At 37.8% G+C, this 22,653-nt stretch overlaps 2 long non-coding RNA genes across 3 annotated transcripts in view; one reads left to right on the top strand and one right to left on the bottom strand.

Moving 5' to 3' along the window:
• The window catches only part of LOC109498779, a 35,517-nt gene extending 32,241 nt beyond the window's left edge, over positions 1 to 3,276 (top strand). Inside the window, exons 3-4 of the long non-coding RNA XR_002155679.3 lie at positions 857 to 969; positions 2,668 to 3,276. This is a non-coding gene — a long non-coding RNA (uncharacterized LOC109498779). The remainder of the gene's footprint in view (positions 1 to 856; positions 970 to 2,667) is intronic.
• LOC101095820 overlaps positions 1 to 22,653 on the bottom strand; it is a 199,611-nt gene that overhangs the window by 124,278 nt on the left and 52,680 nt on the right. The window lies entirely within an intron of this gene.

The raw sequence follows: 22,653 nt of genomic DNA, 5'->3' as shown, positions 1-22,653 counted from the left end.
GAATTCAACCATCTTGTAAGGGCAAACAAGACAGCAGCCTTGCAAATGGAGAAATAATCGGAACTTAATGCCAACCACTCATGGGAGTCGCATGCCTGTGTTCCCATCACCTGGAGTCTTGAGAGGAGGTGAGACCAAGTATGGTCTCACCATGTGGAGGAAGGATGTGGGGCCACTGGTCCTACAAGAGCTCGGGCAAGGCTTTGCTTAACCAAGTACCTAGGATCACCTAGACGATAACATTCTTGCCACAGAGGACATAAGCCTTGATATTTTAAGTGACACAAAATAACTTATGTAATCTTTTCTCTCTCCCACTATAAAATGAGAAGGTTATACTAGCTGAAAGCCCTCCCAGCCTGGATTAATCGGATGCCCTCCAATGTGCTTCTACACCCTCTCTGACTCTCCTATTCCAGCTCCACAAATATCTGTATAGTTTTCTGATTCCTCTTTCAAGAATCCAACTCTTTCTTTGACTTGGTCTCATTTTTTCACCACTGGATCCCCAGAATCCAATACAGGCAGTTACTAGAGAATCAATAAATATTAAAAATGAACATGTAAATAAATGAATCCCTTCCTGCTCTTATAATCATACTTCAATTTAATACTCTGATGAAAGAAGGTTTTTGTTGGCAGTAGGCAACCTGTAAGGCAATGTAATAAAATAGCACTTGAGCAGGCAGCTATGTCCCTAATCTTATTTACCTGCCTGTATCTTCCCTGCTCCTCCAGGTTGTCCCAGGCTGAAGGCTCATCTGGTCCCAGGGGCCAAACTACAGTTGAACATAGGTAGTGTAATGTTCTGTTAGCTGTAGCACAACCACCCACTTGACTCCCTTGGTCTTTACAGCTTCTGATGACACCCAGTGTTAACAGCTCCACTAAAGGTCACTGGGCTAAGTGGTCCCTTGGATGATCTCTTCTGCTCCCGTACGCCCGCTCCTGAATCAAACTTCTGTTGAGGTAACTGACTTCTTACTTCTGCTGGTCTTTCAACTCTGCCCTGTTACCCTAAGGCTAGCCCTCTGCTGCTCAACAGCTGTCCACCTAGCCCATCATCCTCCTCTGTCTCCATGTCCTCTCTCCTGGGCTTCCCCTAAACCTACTTATTGGAATATAGCTACTGCCCCCTTAGAAACTTCAAAGCTGTCTGTCACCTGAATCATCACTGGCTTGGGATGTGCCTTTAAGACATGGACAGGCCTGGTGTAGTGGTCCCTTTTTGCTGCCTCTTGGACCCTTCCAACACAGGCCCATCTCAGGCTGCCTGCCTCCTGCTAACAAGAGCTATCATGCCCACACCCAGGTTAAGCTACCTGGCATTCCTTTGACAGCCTAAAATCAAGCATAGTTTTAGTAATCTGCTGATAGTTTCCAATCCTATCCTCATTTTTTAATTCAACTTCAAACATTATAATATAAACCGAATGGATATTGCTTTAACACAATGAAAATATCCACTTGCACGTCCAAGTTTGAAATTTATTTCAGGACTCAGATTAAAAGTTACATTGCAGTAAATATGCTCTGAAATGACTCAAGTTGCTCAAAAATTTGAATATGATTAGCTTTCTGGACCAAAAACTTCTACAATGAGAAAGAGGTTTTTACAAATGTGGCAGCCACTTAACTTTCCACAAATTGGTTTCTGGCCAGTTTCTACTTCTGCCGGGACACCAGCTCCTTTTCAACAAATTAGTTGCTAGGTGTAATAGAAACAAACTTTCTACCATTATTTCTATAGTGAAGAAAAATATTTTGTAGTTGTATACTTTTGATGTGGCTTTTTTTCTGAGAATCTATTTTTCCTTCCCCTAAAGCTTTTTGGCCACTAAAGCTTGGCCATGAAGTTAATTTGTCAAAGGCAGGGTAAGCAACATTCAGTGTTTGCCCAGGATCAAGAGGTTTCCTAGGATACTGGACTTTCAGTTCTAAAACCATTTCGGTCCCAGGTGAACCAAGATAGTTGGTCACTCTAAGTCTACAAGGACCACAACAGCTTGCTGTGATGTTCAGGAGGACATAGGGCAGCCCCTTTGTAGGAGTCAGTGGGAGGAACAGAAATCTCAGTAGAAAGAGAGACTTCAGAGTGGACATGAGGATCCTTTATGCCAAGGACCCTCAACGATCTCATATCTAGAGCCGTTGCTCTAAGACCTGAATCAAGGAGGCCTCTAAGAATGCAGCATCTCCAAAGAGGTTGGGAGAGGTCAAGGAGAGGGGCTTTTTCCCTAGTTCACATTTGGTTTCTTGGGAGGAGAGCACCTTTCAGAGTGCCTCTAGGCTGATGCAGCTGCATCAGAACAGAAATATCAACTTGGCATGCATAGGCAAGGCCTATGGGAAATGGTTACTCCCATGTTGAAGCAAGGAGGGGAGGGCCTACACATCAGGAGCTAAAAATGGGGCCTGGTTAGGACTCAGAAGCTTTATCCAAACAAGAACCAAGATAGGCTTATAGCAACAGTTGGATGGGGCAGAGTAGGGGATTTCTAACCACAAAGAGAATACAGACCTCAAGTAACAATTAGCCCCAAAGTCGCTTTAGTGGAGGATGAAATAAAGACAGATGCCAAAACTGAGAGACCAGAGGTCAACCAAATATCAGGAGAATTCAGCAAAGAAGGACAGTACCTGTACCAATGAGTCCTCTCTCTACAGGCTCTAAGGATTCTCTGCTCCTTATGCTAAGTTGGAAAAGAAGACGGGAGATTTTTTTGGAGAAGAGAAACAAAGCAAAGTCGACTTGAAACTGGCTGAAGGCCAATAGGGATAGCTTTACAGTTTTTGATCTACCAGTAGCAAAAGAAGGGTGGCATTTTCCCACCATCCCCAACTGTAAACATATAAAGGACAGTATCTTTGTGTGCATCTGAGTTAGGATGTAAAAAATTGAGTTCTGCCATATTTCCATGGCATTTGATTCCCTCTACCTCCTTTTACTATGTACTGTTCTCTGTATTAGTTCCAAATATATCCTTCACTTCAAATGGGAAAGGATTTCTATTTCACAACTGTGAATTACTGAAACTGGAAAGATGAATCCATAAAAATAGGAACACTGAACTTGAATCAGATTCATCATGAAATTGGAAGTTGTCCCCATTTCAAAAAGAACCTCAGCATCTTTCTTGTGACTGACATGCCTAATTCATAGCCATATTATTATTTCCATTGTCTCTGCTAAAATTAAAAAATTTTTTCTTGGGGCACATGGGTGGCTCAGTCAGTTGAGTATTCGACTTCTGCCCGGTTCACAAGTTCAAGCCCCATGTCGGGCTCTGTGCTGACAGCTCAGAGCCTGGAGCTTTCTTTGGATTCTGTGTCTCCCTCTCTTTCTGCCCCTCCCCCGTTTGTACTCTCTCTTTCTCAAAAATAAATAAAACATTTAAAAAATGTTTTTCTAATTTTTCCCAAAGCATCTTTCTTTTCCCTTTTACTCAATGCCTTTGTTTTGCATATTTGAGATACAGAGCTTTCAAGACTAACTATAAATTTAGAAAGTTCAAGCATTTAAGTAAATTTTAGAGGAATCATTTTTTCAATAGGTGAGCCTACATTGCTCAAGTCTTATAACATAGGACCTTACCGACTTGGCTTACACTTAGGCCAAAACGTACTATTATCTTGGCAGGAAACTAGAATTTCCTTTTGACTAGGAATGGATTAAAGCTTCCTTTCTAGAAAGTACACTCACAATGGCACTCTGTTCAGAGTCAGGCCTGTGCAGGTGTGACTTGGCAGGATCTGGGAGGCATAATAATAGAAGATATTGTAATTGGAGATATTTCATTCAGGTTGTACAGGATGAGTTTCTAATCTACTCAAGCAATAAAGATTGAATAAACTGCATAAAATATCATTCTCAGGAGGCACTGATCCTATGAAAAATATTGTACTTTTAAAGCTCGTAAGTTATCCCACTGTTAATTTTCTTCATCCTGCTGTCTCAGTTTAGCCATACCTTGGGGCTTGCATTCCTTCTCAATCGACCTAATTTTATGCTCTGACAGTTCCCCCAGAAATTTGCTTCCAATGTAGCCAAGGTGAGCACATGCATTTCGAGTTGTGCTGCCGAAATACTTCCTTTGACAAAGCATCAGAATTTACTGTAACACAGCTTTCTTCCCCTGCAGCATTTACCCTTGAGAAAGTGTGTTGCCAGACAATCTAAGTGGAAGCACAATAGATTCTACAGTGGGTGAAGCATTTACACAAAGATTAGAGTGTCTAGAGAAATACAATGGCATTAGCTGGGAGCTAGCCACTCTGATTCAGGTAGGTCTTGGTCAATAGTCTACTCAAGAGGCATCAGCAAACTACTGCTCATAGGCTAAATCTGGTCTGCTGCCTGTTTTTGTAAATAAAGTTTTATTGGAACACAATCACTCTCAATTGTTTTCATTTTTATATTGTCTATAGCTGCTTGCACACTACAGTGGCAGTGCTGAGTGAGTGCCTGCATGCCCTACAAAGTCTAAAATATTTACTATCTGGCCTTTTATAGAAAAAGCTTGCCAACCTCTTATCTAGCACTTGGATGGTGGACACACTACACTGCCATTACCCTTCCCTCCTGGCATCACTAATCAACCAAGGCCTTTCTTCCCTTGAAACTGACCTCAGAAACCTTCCCAGTAAAGGCAGACACCAATTTTCACTTCAAGTTGCCACCCTGAGCTTGGATAACTAAACTTTCAGGATCATGCAGGGCAACAAAAAGGAAATCTCAATCCTCATATACAACATGAAGATTAAACCCAGGCTGCTCTTTAATTATCCATTTTTTCTAGACTTCTGTAAAGTTAGTTATACTATCTTCCTATGTCTGGTTTTCTAAACTAGATCACTCGGCTAGTAGAAACCACAAGGAATCAGTTAGTTCTCCCTTTGTGTCTTTGAGATTCCCTAAAACTTGGTAACCATATCACCAATAACTGAACCATTTCTTAGAATTCCTAAGAATTTTTTTAATCATTAGGAAAGGAAAAAGTCACCTTCCATAGAAACCTCAGACTGTCTAATGAATCTATTTTTTTTCTTTTTTTTAACTTCAAACCAATTTCATCTTTCTCTGTCATTGTACAAAGGTCATCATCCTCCGTACTTTCCTTTAATCAATTGTGTTGCCACAAAGCTCTTTTGTTTTTAAGAATCAGGCTTACCAGAAAGTGTGCACACCTGTGCTTCCTAGCCAAGGAAAGAGAACATAATTATATTTTTCATTAGCCATCACCTTTTCCCTAAGCATATGCCCAAAAAAACTACAGGAGAGCAATAACTTATAGCCAGGTTTTAAAATGAGGATTCTTCAGCAGCTACTTTGCTCTGTCTCTAACTAAATGAGAAAGCACTTAACAAAAGCACTTAAAAGTACCATGTAATACCCATGATACAGCAAGAATTATTTATCCTTCACTTAAGGACCACATAATGAGATATTATTAATAAATGAAAATTGATCTTCCTTGGAAACCATAAAGCTCAAATCGCTTTCCCACCAATGATGAGGTCTCTTTCTGAGTGCAGCCCACAAAGGAAAAGCAATTTCACTCCAGATAGCCCCAAGATGTAAATCAAAGGTTTTATGGCTTTGCTGCTGGTTTCTCTAGTGATGCACACTTCACTGGTATCAAATTATAAGCATCTGAATCAGTAAGCATTGAAGGTTATTAAAGGTCCTCAGACTTCCCAGCATATGTGAACAGTAAAAAAATCACCAAGGAATAGATGTTGCTTCATTTAACTTATTTTCACAAACATAATGTTAACAACAGCTATCAGTACAAGTTATTGTCATTTCTTTATATTTTTTATGTCTTTGTTCTTCAATCAGAACTTCTAAGCTTCCTTTAGAATGCAAGGTGTTAGGGCACCTGGGTATCTCAACGCAGGTTGAGTTAAGCATATGACTCTTGATCTTGGCTCAGGTCATGATCGCACAGTTGGTAAGTCTGAACCCCACATTGGGCTCTGCACTGATGGCACAGACCCAGCTTGGAATTCTGTCTCTCTTTCTCTCTGCCCATCCCCCACTTGTGCTTTCTCTCTCAAAGAAATAAACTTTAAAAAAATAAAAAGAATTGAAACTGTATTCCTAATAGGTACAAAATAGCACCAGGAAATGGTTAATGCTCTGAGACTTTGAGATGTTTAAACTGAAAGCAGTATGGAAATTAGGATTTTTTTTAAGCTCCAAAGTACGTATTTCTAGTCATCTCCTCTATACGTGGTCACTGAGTAGCCACTCTTCCATAGTCAAGATCTCATCTTGAAGTCATTTTTCATTTTCTTTAAGAGGAGGGGAACAAAAAAGGCAAGAAATCCCCACACCCATGCAAAAATGTGTTAAAATAGCTGTGAGGCTTTTTACATTTTATCAAAAGGCTTAAACACTGTATATCCTATACCCAAAGCCCTGCCATAATTACAAGACAATGTCTTAAGGAAGGCAAACTTTCAAGCACTATTAGTATGTGAAATCAAACAGGAATGTGATAGCATAGAGAACTCAAATCTAGGAGTGAATATGATGGATTGTTAAGAAGGTTAAATGACTTCTTGAAGGTCACAGAAGAGGCTACAAAGCAATGATGTATTCAAAGATTTCATGCGTTTTCTCCGTTCTCAGGCATCTTCTATAGAGGGTGAATTCCATCTCCAATTTCTGGTAACTAACAACCACAGAAACCACCAGCATTGAAGGTGACTTCTACACTATAGCAAATTATTGTTCTCCATTTGGCCAGATAAGGCAGACTCTTCCAGGCCCTTCTAAACCTCCCTAGAACATCAGAGAATACAACCTTGTTATTTTTTCATGTTTTCTTTCTAGAATTTTATTGTAAACTCCAAACTCTAAATCCTTAAAATGTACGCATTCGTGTTTAATCAAAATTCGACTGTTAAAATCTGAGTGCTTCATTCATTACCCGCTGTCAGTTTTTCATAGATTCTTTTTACAATTTAAATCATTTTTGCTCTATTAATGAACAGAGGTGCTGATGGGTGACATTCCAAAGTCTGTGTTGGGCAGATATGCCAAGCAACAAATGCATTTTATGGAGAGATGACCTGAGGAGATGAGAGAGTAAAATTCATGGTAGAAAAAGAAACTGAAAAGGGCAATGAAAACCCTTCTCTTTTTTCCTCTATCATCAACTTTTTCCTCTCTATTGGATTATTCTCTTTGGCTACTCTTATTTCTTTCTTCTTAATCACAAACAAAAACAGCCCCCAAATTTTCCCCTGCCAGCTGCATATTTCTTTGCCAACTCTTCAAAAGAGTTGTCTATACTTCTACCTATTTCACTATCTCCAACTCCTCTCCCATTTTTCTGCAACCCACCTCCATCAGGCTTTCAATGCCCATTGCACCAATGATACAGCCCTTATGTATCAGGTCACCAGAACCTCCGCTCTACTAAACCAAAGCCCCATTCCCAGTCTTCTACACACTTGACTTCTCAGCAGTTTTAAAACAATGGAGTTAACCCTCTACCTTGATATACTTTCTTCACTTGGTTACCAGATTCGCACATTCTCTTAAGTTCTGTCCTACTAGCTTTGCCTTCTGTCTCCATCTCTTCTGCTAGTTGCCCTTGGTCACCCTTACCTCCTAACCCTGGAATGCCCCAGGCACTTTATCACCTCTTTACTATTCTTACTCACTCCCTTGGGCCTCTCAGACTCCCAGCTTTAAATGTTATCAGTATACGGCAGGTCCTCCATATACATCTCTAGCCCACACCTTTTTAACTCCACATAAATTTCTAATAGCACAAGTTTTAAATATTCAAAACCAAACTCTTGGTTTTCTCCCATCCCACAAAACCTGCTCTGTATGCAGTCATCATGATTTCTGTCCCTGACAACATTCTTACACTGCTCAGACCCAAAACCTTGAGGTCATGCTTGACTTCTTTCTCTTAAATGCTGTCTACTTACATTCCTTCCACTGTTGCCCCTGGTCTCAGTCAGGAACATCTCTGCTTGGCAACACAACAGTGCCTTAACTGGGCTCTCTCCTTGCTCATTTGCTCCCTAGCAGTCTGTGCTCACCATGTAGGGCACACAGATGCATAACTTAGAGAAAAATGCTTGTTATGTTGATAGCCTTCAAAGCTCTAAGAACTTGCCTCCCTCCACTCCCTGCCATCAACTCTCAGAATCCATGTCCTATCACTTTCCCCTGTACTCACTCCACTCCAGCCACTCTGTCCTCTTTGTTGTCACTCTGTATACCAAGCATGCTCCTGCCCTGGGCCTTTGCACTGATTATTCCTTCTGTCTAAAACACTCTTTTCAAATATCAGCCTGACATACTCCCTTGCTGCCTTTAATTTCTGCTCAGATGTCCCTTCCTGTGAAAGCCTAACCTGAAAACCCTATTTAAGATTATAGTTACCCTCTAGAGGCGCCTGGGTGGCTCAGTCGGTTGAGCGCCCGATTTCAGCTCAGGTCATGATCTCCCAGTCTGTGAGTTCAAGCCCCGCATTGGGCTCTGCGCTGACAGCTCAGAGCCTGGAGACTGCTTCAGATTCTGTGTCTCCCTCTCTCTCTGTCCCTCCCCTGCTTGTGCGCTGTCTCTCTCTCTCAAAAATAAATGTAAAAAAATTAAAAAAAAAAAGATTATAGTTACCCTCTAGTCAACAATCAAGTGTCCCTCATCCTACCCTATTCCTTTCCTCTATGGTACACAGCAATTTCCAATATTCCATTTAATTCACTTATTTGTTATGTGTATTGTTTACTGCCAGTCTTCCACCATTGGAATTCAAGCTCCATGAAGACAAGGATGTTTGTTAGTTTTGTTCACTCATGTACCACAAGCACCCAGAGACTTGGCATGTAATTGTGCTTTAAAAACGTGTTGAAACCTGAATGAATGATGAGTCAGAAAAAGAGCCAGAAAATAGAACTTGTGAATGGCAGAAATCACAGGATATAAAACACAAAGGAAAACGAACCTATATCCAATTTTGACTATAAATCGTGCACTACAGTGCTTTTATCCTTTCACAAACTTCATGACCTCACTACACTTTCCCCTTGAAAATAATTAAACATTAGCAGTATTCCTCTTGAGAATGTAGGTGGCAATATATACCTTTCCTCTCTGGAACTAATAAATCTCTCTGGGAGGCAGGGGATTTCCTCTATTCCAAGGTCCTCACGCAAAAACGATGAGGTACTCCAGAGCATCTCAACTCTCTGAGTAAGCAAGTATACAAACATTATTTCTTCTCATAGGTAAATCTGAATTTTTGCCCTTAACAATAAAACCTAAGAGACTACGATGGTGTTAGGCTTGTGTCAAAACTTTAAGTATTTGGGGGAAAGTGAACAGATTATTCACATATAGAAAATGATAAATAGTACACAGAAAACTGGTTTCCAGGAATAATAATATAACTGAGTATATTAAAGGCCAGAGGCATGAATTAATAGACTAAACCAAATAATTCTCTTAACCTAAGTCTCCTTATTGTTAAAAATCAGATAGTTCAAGATAAACAATTATAAACTTGATGATTTTTGAACAAAGGGATCAATTTCTTTTTTTGTCCATTGAACTGAACAGCATGACTCATTCAACTGACATAAAGGCAAAAATCAGGGAACTGACGCAAGTAGTGTCTGAAGCAGTACTATATCCCAAGAAAGGAAGCAAACCCACTTGAGACTTTTAAAATTACATTTTACTTACCAGGCTGTCATGCTAAGCAGTAGATCAGAACAATGAAGATGGCTAGTAAAGAATAGAGGGATGATAGTCTACAAGACTGAAAAACATTTTTACAAAGAAAGCTAAAGCCTCACATTTCTACTTTCTCCTGAGTTCTAACAATTGGTATAAACATACTAGGACATTAATTTTTTTCATATTGTCTGTATTGATTCTCCTGTGTAGTCCCTAGACTGGTCTTTTGCCCATTTTTCTGGCAGACCATCTTTGCTTACTAAATCATAGACCGCATCCATAAACTTTGGATCTGAGCAAATTGTTCTGTGCAGCAAGTATCTTCTTTCAATTTATTACTTATATTTGAATCTCCATTAGGCATCTTTTGATGAACAGAGCTTCTTTGTTTAAACTTGGTTAATTTGGCTAAGTTAGCCTTCATATTTAGCACTTTTGTCTATTTTAAAAAATCCTTTCCTACTCTGAGATCATAGAGACACTCTCCTCTATTTTCTTCTAAACACTTTAAAGATTTGTCTTTCCCAGTGTGTCTTTGATCTAGTAAGAATAATCTTTGTGTATGCATGGTCATATATACAAATCCCTATCACGGTTCTCCTTCGTGGGTAACTCTCCCAGCACTATTTATTGAATAGTTCATCTTTGCTAAATCTTGTACAGTATTTTTCTGTCATAAATAATGATTCCAAATACAGTTAGATCTGGTTTTGGACCTTCTATTCTACTCCATAAATCTGTTGTATGTGCTGTCAATACCACACTATTTTAATCAGTGCAGCTATATGTCAATCTTAACTCTCTGCTGGACCAACACCCCCCCCCCCCCCCCCCCCCCCCGCCCAACCCCACACTCACCACCTCATTCATCTTAAGGAGCATCTTTGCTGTTTCATACAAACATGAGAACCAGTTTGTCAAATTCCACAAAAATCCCTACTGGGGATTTGAGTTAATTGCTTTGAATATCTAGACCAATTTGGGGAGATCGGACATCTTTATGATTACTAACTCTTCCTATCCATGAACATATTTCTTTCCATTTATTCAGGTCTTCTGTAAGTCTTCCCACAATTTGTATACCTTTTATAGGAACTGTTCCTAATACTACACATTCCTGTTGCTATTATGTTAAGATTTTCTACATTTTTAACTTTTCATAAAAATGCAACTTGTCTTTTAAAAATATCGATCGTATACTTAGATGAACTTATATTTCTCAGCCTTTTATGCAGTTAGGGATAGCCATACATTTCAGCTCTGGCAAATGAAATAAGAATGGAAAAAAAAACAAGCCACTTTTAGGCTCTTTTATATAAATTTCCCATGTGCTCTTCCATGCTTTCTTTCTCTATCTACTGGCTAGAGTCTGATACTCAGGATGATCTTGGAGATGGTGAGTTAAGACTATCTACTGTCCGGGGTCCCTGAAGGACCATGTTACTTAGGACTCCCACAGGCCACATAACACCTTCCTACCAATTAGGCTCACCTGTTAGACTACTTATTGAAACAAGAAATAAATGTGTATTGTTTTAAACCATTGACATGTTAAAGTTTGTTGAATTGTTAAATCAGTGAATTGTTAAAGAACAATTATGCTGCTCAAATTGCCTGCTTAACAGTTACAAAGAGAGATGTGTTAAAATCTCTCACGATGCAGGTTTTTCCAATCTCTATTTATACAGTGTAAATTTGGTTTATGTATTTCAAAAGTATGTTATTAGAAGCAGTCAAGTTTATAATGTTGCATCTTCATGATGATTTGAAACTTTCATCAGTGGTGATCCTCTTTGTCTCCAAAAATGCTTTATACGATAAAAATCTACTTTGTCAGATGTTAATACAGTTATGTCAGTGTAACAAGGGGGCACTATTGGAGTGACACTATCTTTTCCTAACTCTGACCTTCAACCTGAGTCTTTACGGTTTTGTTATGTTTTCATAAATAGCATATACTTCAGTTTTCAATGTTTTCATGCCTAAGGCCTTTTGCCTTTTTTTTTTTTAATGTTTATTTATTTTTGAGACTGAGATAGAATATGAGTGGGTTAGGGATAGAGAGAGAGGGAGACACAGAATCTGAAGCAGGCTCCAGGCTCCAAGCTGTCAGCACAGAGCCCAATGCGGGGCTCGAACTCATTAGCTGTGAGATAATGACCTGAGCTGAAGTGGGAGGCTTAACGGAGCCACCCAGGTGCCCCAGGCCTTTTGTCTTTTAGGTGTAGATTTTCCACTTATGTGGTTGTGATTACAGATAACACATCTTATTTTGTATTTTCTATTTGCCATGCTTTCTTCTTTCCCCTTCTTGCCTTTATTTGGATAAAATAGGGCTTTTATTTTTTTTCATGCTTTTTGGAATTTAAGTTTTTAAATTCCAGTTAGTTATACAAACATACAGTGTAATATTAATTTCAAGTGTACAATTTAGTGATTCAACACTTACATAAAACACCCGGTGCTCATCACAAGTGCCCTCTTTAATCCCCATCACCTATTTAACCCATTTCTCTACATTCAGTTTTTTTCTCTATAGTGAAGAGCCTGTTTCTTGGTTTGCCGCTCTTTTTTTTTCTATGATCATTTTGTTTTCTTAAATTCCACACGAGTGAAATTATATGCTGTTTGTCTTTCTCTGACTGATTTCACTTAGCATTATACTCTTTAGCTCCATCCATGTCATTGCAAATGGCAATAGTTAATTCTTTTGCGTGGCTGATATTCCATTATATATATACGCCACATCTTCTTTACCCATTCATCAGTTGATGGCTATTTGGGCTCTTTCCATCACTGGTTATTGTTGATAATGCTGCTATAAACATCAGGGTGCATCCCTTTGAATTCATATTTTTGTATCCTTTGAGTAATTATCTAGCAGTTCAATTGCTGGATCATAGGGTATTTCTATTTTTAACTTTTTGAGGAAACTCCATCCTATTTCCTACAGTGGTTGCACCAGTTCTCATTTCCACAAACAGTGCAAAAGGGTTCCCTTTTCTCCATATCCTCGCCAAAACTTGTTTCTTGTGTTGTTGATTTTAGCCATCCTGACAGATGTGATATTATAGTTTTGATTTCCATTTCCCCGATAAGTGATGTTGAGCATCTCTTCATGTCTGTTGGCCATCTATAGGTCTTCTTTGGAAAAATGTCTATTCATGTCTTCTGCCCATTTAATTGAATTATTTGTTTTTTTTTGAGTGTTGAGTTTTATTCTTTATAGACTTTGGATACTAACCTTTTATCAGATATGACACTTCAAAATATCTTCTCCCACTTGGTAGGTTGCCTTGTAGTTTTGCTGATTGTCTCCTTCGCTGTGTAGAAGCTTTTTATCTTGATCGAGTCCCAATAGTTTATTTTTGCTTTTGCTTCCCTTGCCTCAGGAAACTATCTAGTAAGAAGTTGCTATAGTTGATGTCAAAGAGGTTACTGCCTGTGTTCTCCCCTCTAGGATTTTGATGGTTTCCTAGCTTACATTCAGGTCTTTCATCCATTTTGAATTTGTGTTTACGCTGTAAAAGAAAGTGACCTAGTTTCATTCTTCTGAATGTGGCCATCCAGTTTTCCCAGCACCACTTGTTCAAGAGACTGTCTTTTTTCTTTTGGATATTCTTTCCTGTTGTGTTGAAAATTAATTGACCATATAGTTATAGTAGATTCATCTCTGGGTATTATGTTCTGTTCCATTGATCTACGTGTCTGCTTCTGTGCCAGTACCATACTGTCTTGATCCCTACAAGCTTTGTAATATAAAGTGCAGAGTTGTGAAGCTTCCAGGTTTGCTTTCCTTTTTCAAGATTGCTTTTGCTATTTGAGGTCTTTTGTGGTTACATTCAAATTTTAGGATTGTTTGTTCAAGCTCTGTGAAAAATGCTAGTGGTATTTTGATAGGGATTGCATTAACTGTGTAGATTGCTTTGAGTAATATAGACATTCTAGAAATATTTGTTCTTCCAATCCATGAGCATAGAATGTCTTTCCATTTCTTTATGTCATCTTCAATTTCTTTCATCAGTGCTTTATTGTTTTTGGAGTATAGGTCTTTTACCTCTTTGGTTAGGTTTATTCCTAGGTATCTTATGGTTTTTGGTACAATTGTAAAAGGTATTGATTCCTCAATTTCTCTTTCTGCTGCTTCATCATTCATGTATAGAAATGCAACAGATTTTGCTGGTGGGAATGCAAACTGGTCCAGCCACTCTGAAAGAGTGGCTAATGACCATAGCCAAAGTATGGAAAGAGCCCAAATATCCACTGAGAGATAAATAAAGATTGGTATATATATGCAATGGAGTATTATTCAGCAATCAAAAAGAATGAAATCTTTCCATTTGCAACAACGTGGATGGAACTAGAATGTATTATGCTAAGCAAAATTAGAGAAAGAAATATCATGACTTCACTCATATGTGGAATTTAAGATACAAAAGAGATGAACATAAGAGAAGCAAAAATAGTATAAAAACAGGGAGGGGGACAAAACATAAGAGACTCAAATACAGAGAACTGAGGGTTGCTGGAGGAGATGTGGGAGCAAGGTGGGCTAAAAGGGCAAAGGGCATTAAGGAGGACACTTGTTGGGATGAACACTGGGTGCTATACATAGGGGATAAATCATTGGATTCTACTCCTGAAATCATGATTGCACTCTATGCTAACTAACTTGGATGTAAATATTAAAGAGGAGAGAAAAGGGGGGGGGGGGGGAAGAAAGGAAAGGGGAAAAAAAGAAAAGAATTAACATTACCAGGACATGGTTTCCTCTGGGAAACTTAAAATAATTTTAAAATATAGAAGTAACTCCTGTTCACTGGAAGAAACATTTTGCATATCACTTGCATTTTCCCTAGAGGGTAGGAAAGTATAATAAAATCTTCATTATTCAGAATTTAGGATTATTTGCCTAGAAAATGTTCTAACATTCACCTTTGTCTTCACTGTCATTAAAGAATAATTTGAACACAAATGGAGTTATCACCCGGAAATATTAAAATTGCTTGAGAAAAACGTTAAAAAAAATTGCTTGAGAAAATAAAAAAAAGAAATGCAACAGATTTCTATACGTTTTTATATCCTATAGCTTTACTGAATTTGTGGATCAGTTCTAGCAATTTTTTAGTGGAGTCTTTTGGGTTTTCTATACAGATTATCATGTCATCTGCAAATAGTGAGTTTTTCTTCTTCCTTGCTGATTTGGAGGATTTCTATTTCTTATTGCTGTCTGATTGCCGTGGCTAGAACTTTCAGGATTATGTGAAATAACAGTGGTGAGAGAGGACATCCCTGTCTTGTTTCTGACTGTAGGTGAAAATTTTCCCCAGTGAGGACGATATTAGCTGTGGATTTTAGACTAGGCATTTTAATATTGCTTGTTTCCCTTTTTCTCTACTTCTTTAAAATTATTCCACCATATCCTTTTTATTGGTTACTCTGGAAATTTTAATATTCCTGATTAAATTTATAAAGTCCAATGTTAACCAATATTAAACAAGACCAGAATCTTCTAAGTTTGTTTTTCAATCACAACAATTTTGGCTGTTGTCTAAGATTTAATCGGATTTCCATTTTTAACCCCATAAACTCTAATTTTTCTAATTATGTTTTCTAACTTATTTTGATAATTTTTATGATTTTGTACAACCTTCCAGGCTATAAAAAGGAACCATCCCTTGGAGCAGTACATGAAAGAAAAGGAGGAGAGAAAATTTACATACTTGCCTGCCTTATACCTCCTATTTAAAGTAGTTAAGTTTTAACATATAGGAAATTAATTCTTCCTACAATTCCAATATTCTCATTTGGTCCCCCAGTGGCACCTTAGGGGTGGAAATCCCACACTTTACCATGTGGAATCACACTCAAGTCTGAAAGTGACAACATAGTCAAAGACACCGGGTACACAGTTGGTTAGCTTGGTGGCCCAACAGCAGACAAGGAGGCTAAGTCATTAGCTGTCCCCAAGCAGTGGAAATGAACAAGCCAGAGAGAGACCCATAGGATGTGGTAGTTGTTGACGCAGAGCACATGACTGAGGGTCTGGGAAGGAGGTAGAGCCACAGGAATATGAAGAAATAAAAAAGACTTGTGTGATTCACACCCCATTCTTTATATCTCTTAACTTTCTTCCATATCATCTTTCTCCTTCTGAAATGTATTTTTCAGAAGTTCCTCTACTAAAAGTCTGTTGTCTTTATTTCTCTTTCTTTTTTTTTTTTTTTTTTTTTAATTTTTTTTTTCAACGTTTATTTATTTCTGGGACAGAGAGAGACAGAGCATGAACGGGGGAGGGGCAGAGAGAGAGGGAGACACAGAATCGGAAGCAGGCTCCAGGCTCTGAGCCATCAGCCCAGAGCCCGACGCGGGGCTCGAACTCACAGACCGCGAGATCGTGACCTGGCTGAAGTCGGACGCTTAACCGACTGCGCCACCCAGGCGCCCCATATTTCTCTTTCTTGAAAGATATTTTTGGTAGGCACAGAATCTAGGTTAACTGTTCCCTCAGTACTTTCAAGTTATAATTCTATTGTGTCAGTCTACTTGTTGTTCTCCTTTGGAAATAACTTCTATTTCTTCCTAGCCTCTTTTTTTTTTTTTTTTACCTTATTCTTGACTTTGATATTTTACTTCAGATTTACTATGATGTAACCAGATGTGAATTTTTTTGTGTTTATCCTGCTTAAATATTTATGGCCCTGTGAATATAAGGATCTAACTCGTTCTTAGATTCTAGAAAATTCTATACCAGTATCTCTTTTTATATTATCCAGCCACCTATCCTCTCTATTCTCTTCTTCTATAACTAATTATATTCCATGTTGACCTTCCCATTCTATACTTCATTTCTCTTAATTAAGTCATATTTTCCACCTGTTTCTTAGAACTGAATCAATAGAATTTCTTCAGTTTTCTTTCAAGTTTAATTCTTTATGTCTAATCTGCTATATAGTCTAGCCAAATTAATTTCTAATTTCAATTATTATATTTTCCATGTTTTTTAAGTTTTACTTTTTTCCATCTACTTGGAAAGTTTGATGGTATTGTTCCTCATATTATATGTCCATATAATCCTTATTACTGTAAACATTAAACACAGTATTTTATAATTCTAAGATCCATAGTCATTTCAGGACTGGTTCAATGGTTTTCTGTTTCAACTGATAAAGGGGCTTTTTTCCTATTTGGTAAATTTTTTTATCATGAGTATATGCTTCATGGAATCCTTTCTATGGAAATTCTTTGAGGTCTCAGGTAATGTTATATTGTTTTATGTAGGATTTGTATTTACTGGGTTTTTTTTTTTTTAAGTTTATTTCTTTTGAGAGAAGGGGCAGTGGGGGAGGGCAGAGAGAATTCCAAGCAGGCTCCACACTGTCAGTGCAGAGCCCCATGCAAGGCTTGATCTCATCAACTAGGAGATCATGACCTGAGCCAATATCAAAAGTCAGATGCTTAACTGTATTTACTGCTAACAAGGACATAAAATACTAGGAACACAGGACCAACTTTAAACTAGATTTCCACTTTAGAGTTTTGGGAACCATACAAATAGTATGAATTCTAGTCCTGAGCTCCAATGAGATTTTTTTTCATTTTCTCACTTGCTTAGATCCAAAGCTCAGACAGACATGTATATCCACTATCTCCCTCTGCGGGATGAGTTTTGTTTTTCTGCTTTATCACTAAAACTGTCAATTCTAGAAACTTAGCTCTATTGTGTGTGTGTGTGTTCCAGCACATAGGGGGAGAGGGAGAAGATCTCCAATCAAATGTCATAACCTAGTCCTATACTTTATCTTTTGTTTTCCACAAATACGACTATTAAAAAAGCATTCTAGACCACCAAGAATAAATAGATAATTAGGGCAAATGCAGGCTTAGCCCTTTGAATCTTTCTCCTAATTTCCTACCTCAGATTAATTTCTGTCCTTTCCTAACAGCACAGACACACAGTAATTTCTTTTTACTTTTACCTAATATAAATTTATATCAGTAAAGGGTACTATGAACATCATTTTCTGACAAAAATAGTATTTTAACACACCAACCGAGATTCAAATTCCAAGAAGACACTCTACAATTAATCAAGCTTGTATGGTGTGCCCTATATATATCCTACAAAAAGCAATATTCCCCTTAGTGGAATGGGAGGTCCTTTAATTAACAAATCTACCACTTCTAATCACAGTTTTAAACAGAAATGTGTTCTCCACAATCAAAATGAGAGCTTAGTCCAAATAAGCTCCCAATAACTAGCCATCTCCCTAAATGTAGATTCATGCTATACCTGTATTCCAGAAAGAGAAGTCAGTTTATCAACATTGTCATTTCAATACAGTTTTCTGGGTCACCATTCACATGGCATGACTTATCACTTGCCAATTCATTTAGTTCTATGCACATTCAAATATTCAGAACATTTCAGAGTACATTCTACAGGCCAGAATCTCTTAAGTATCTATTTAAGACAAGTCTTTGCCCTCAAAAACACTGACCATCTAGCTAAGTAACCAAGCATAATTTTTTCAATTAATAATATAAATCAGAATATAAAAAATCCTTAAGCAACATATTTTAAGATTCGAGAGAATTTGGTAATTTGTAACTAGTCTTTTATAATTTCTACTATAGTCATTCTGTAGTCTATCTCGAAGGAGCTAACATATTTTAGGAGTTTGAAGATAGATAGATATCCATCCATCCATCCAAATAGCCTGGAAGTTTCAAGATGTAGGTGTCAAACACATGGAAAGCTATAGGCAAATAATAAATGTATGATTATGTTAAGCAATTAAGTTGGGTTAATATAGTTATCTAGTAGAATTGCAAACAAAATTCTTAACTCTTTATTCAATTTAGTTATAGCTGGCATATATAAAATGATAGTTCTGTAATATTTGATTGCCTGCTCCCTCATACACTCTCCCCATGGCCTCATAAAAAAGTGGTGACAATTCCAAAAAAATCAAATGTAGTCTGATATTCTGATTTTTTTTTCAACCTAGGTAAGGTAACAATAGCCTACTTTATTAGTCAGAATAGGCTATTTTACACTACTGTGACAAAAAAAAAAAAAAGACCCACCCACAGTCATATGGCTCAATATGATAGAGTTTTAATCCTACATATCTCATCCTCACTAAGGGATGTAGATTGATGGAGCCTCCATCATCTGGAATATCACCAGTAGATGGAGAATGGATAAAGGCATTTGGAAAATCTGACTATGGTTCTAACAGGCTTCTGCCTAGAAAAGACCCTCATCAGTTCTACTCTCTTTCCATTGGCTGAATCAAATCATCTATCTATGTCTGAAGTAAGTGCCTAGATGTTGGGATGAGCACTGGTTGTTGTACGTAAGTTAATTTGACAATAAATTACATCAAATAAATCAAAAATAAATAAAATTTTTTAAAAAGTGCCTGGAATGTTCTTGGAAGGTGGTAAGGATTGTTGGTGAACGTCCTTAAGGATGAGGGTACAACAGTCATTTTCCAGTTAAAATTACCTTCCACATTGAGTAATATACACAATCTCTAATACTGCTTCTTTTTCACTTTCAAATGTCTACGTAGATCCTTCAGAATTTTAAGAATCTTGAGATGCTCCTCTCTGACAACACAGCAAGGATTTACTTTCTAAATTGCTAACCTCTAGAATGCTTCTGTATCTACTTAGACACCATAATTTATATATACAGTATAATATTCCATGCATAAATATGGACCTGCTGTTCAAATAAAATACAATTCAAACAGTGTTGCCATTTGGTCATAAAGCTCCTCTTATATTTAAGGAAAGCATTCATTGACAGTTTGATAAATTATGATATTTTACTCCCTAATAGTATCAGCTAAAACTTCCGAGGACTTACAGAGCAAGGGCACAGCCCTGTTGGAAACCAGAATTCAAACTGAGCCAAAATGGACTTCCTGATATCACAGGGAGAGTCGGCACACAGTCTCCCCATCACTAAGCATTAAGATGATTTTTACATTTTCTCTTACAAAGAGAAGGTCAAAGCATTATCCTCAGGATGAAAATTATATTCAACCTTGGCAAAGCTGGTTTTTAAAATGATACACCTTGGAGATGATAACAGCATAACTAGACTCAAACTATGGTATGTAGTATCCTACAAAGAAAGTGATAATACCTAGGTAATTTTATGGAAATATTAGAGAATGATCAAGAATATCACAGGGAATGCTCAAGGGCTTAAAGTCTATTCTGGATTCTACCTTCCCAGTGGTGCATTCCTCTGCTTTCTTATCGATTCCTTTTAATTTTCTATTAACGATAGTTTGTGGGGCCTCAATTCAGGTGTACACCAGCATAGTACAGTTGTCCTATGAAGGTCAGCGGATAACAGAGGAGGAATACTGCATCCTGGTCAAAAATCAGTAGTAATGGCGCACAGCACACACAAATACTGATAAAATACTAATTACCTTGCTTCTAATAGTTCTGTTTGGTTTTTGTCAATTTGGGGGGGGGGGGGAGGGAGGTTGTATCTTCTTGGAAACTTCAATGAGACTCACTTAAATATTTAGAATTTTCAACACTTCCAACACAACAGTTCCCACTCTAACTCTGAAAGTAAGTGGGGTAAGGGAATTAGAAAAGCATGCCAGGGAAGTAGAGGGGTGGGATGGAGAAGAATGTTCCAGACAGAACAAACAGCACATGCAAAGTAGCAGAGATTAAAGGATGAAAGAGCATTACACGTAAAAGGATCTGAAAGAAGTTCAAAAAGGTCAAATTCTAAAGAGGGAGGAAAGGGCATGTGTTGAGATCAGACCTTGCATAGCTTTCTAAGCTGCATTCAAGAATTTAAGCTTGATACAAAGGATAAAGAAAACCACTGAAGGATGTTAAGCAGACATGGCATGATTAGGTTCACTGTTATATTGTTTAATATAAAATCAACATAAATTTAATATGATCATACCCTACTATGTCCAATTCAGTTACGAGAAACTATATTTGGACTTCCATCTGAAATCCTACCTCAGATGAAGAGTCATTTTTTCCCCCATCTACTGGGAGCTGGAGCACATACATCTCATCAGAAGAGGAGAGCCATGATGCCGTTAACTTTACAATGATACAACTTGCTGTGTTATTTTCAATGCTCCTTTTGGAGTATTTGTGTATAGCTGGTTTCAGCAGTAGTCTGTAACAGTGGTTATTTCATTTATTGTTCCCTCCATCGTGTCAATTTGTATAGTGAGTGTGATATTGTTTCTACTGTTTTTATTTCCTTGGCATTTACTGTTTTGCTGGGATTTTTACATTGATTAATTACTATACACAGAATATCATATATGCAGGTTCTAGTAGTGAGCATTTTTTTTAATGTTTATTTTTGAGAAATCAAGAGAGACAGAGAGAGAGAAAGAGACAGAATCTGAAGCAAGCTCCCAGTTCTGAGCTGTCAGCACAGAGCCCAATGCAGGACTCGAACCCAAAAACTGTGAGATCATGACCTGAGCTGAAGTCAGATGCTTAACCGACTGAGCCACCCAGGTACCTGATAGTGAGCATATTCTTAAATGTAGAAAACATCATGGCTATAAAAGAAATTAACAAGGGCAGGTACACAGCCACACTATAGAGAAATTAATGCAGAGAAAATTTCTTACTAATGTAAGATAGCCAATGTTTTCCTAATGTTAACTACTGAAACAATCATTAATTAACTGGAATATCAGGCTTTTTAAATAGGATTTGTCATTTGGGTATAAAATGGTTGTCCATTTTGGGTTTCAGTGATGGACAGAAAGGTCTCATTTTAATATAACAATAAGCATATATATTTATTTTTGAGATTACACATACTGCTTTGGAGAAATTTTATCAGGAGAAAAGGCAGAAGGTAAGAGTGGAGGTCTCCTTCCCATGCTTTCTCAACAGTGGCATCGCTGACAATTTGAGCCAGATAATTCTTTGTTGTGGGGCTGCCCTGTGCATTGTAAAATGATTACCAGTATCCCAGGTCTCTACCTACCAAATTCCAGTGGCACCCCTGTCCCCAGTTGTGACAATCACAACTGTCTTCAGACATTGCCAAATGGTCCCTGGTTTTTGAGAATGATGCCCTGAACCAGTTAGGCACCTGATGCATTAGCTTAAGTGGATGGCTTGGACTGGAGGGGTGACAGAAGAAGAGAAGAAGAGAGTAGGCTGAGGAGAAGTATTTGGAGGGAAAAGCACCTGCACTGGTGACAGACAGAATGTGGGAGATAGGAAAGGAAATAAGGTTGACCACTGGGTTTGTGCCACAAGCAACTGCCTGGCGCCATCTAAGATGAGGAATAGGATTGGGGGTATTGATGAAATTGTTAACATTTTCATTTTGATTTTGAATTTAAGGTGCCTAAGACACATCAAAATAAAGAAGTTTGTTAAGAATAAAAAGTTGAGGATTATAATTTTATTTTTTTCCTTATTTTTATATTCTATTCATTATTTAAGGCATTTTGAGGGAAAGAGAAACAATGAAATGTAAAGAAGAAAGGGGAATAAAGTTCATTAAGTACTTGTCTTTTTTTATTGCACTGTAATTGACATATGGTATTACTTAAGTTTCAGGTATGCAACATAATGATTCAGTATTTTTATGTATGGCAAAATGATCACCACAGTAATTTCAGCTAACTCCAGGACTATATTTTTTTTAATTTTAGAGAGAGTGCAAATGGAAGAGGGGGCAGAGAGAGAGGGAGAGAGAGAATCTGCACAGAGCCCAACATGGGACCTGATCCTGCAACCCTGGGATCATGACCTGAGCCAAAATCAAGAGTCACTCAGCTGACTGAGCCACCCAGGTGGCCCCAGGACTCTAATTTTAATGTCAAACTTTACTGGTACAATTCCTACAATATTTGCTCTTACTCATATCCGGTCTCTAGTTTGTGCTCTATCAACTTATAATT

This window comes from Felis catus, chromosome B1 (genome assembly GCF_018350175.1).
Source record: "Felis catus isolate Fca126 chromosome B1, F.catus_Fca126_mat1.0, whole genome shotgun sequence".
Lineage (NCBI taxonomy): Eukaryota > Metazoa > Chordata > Mammalia > Carnivora > Felidae > Felis > Felis catus.
Note: the sequence above shows the minus strand (reverse complement) of the source record. Positions and strands in the feature narration are given on the sequence as shown.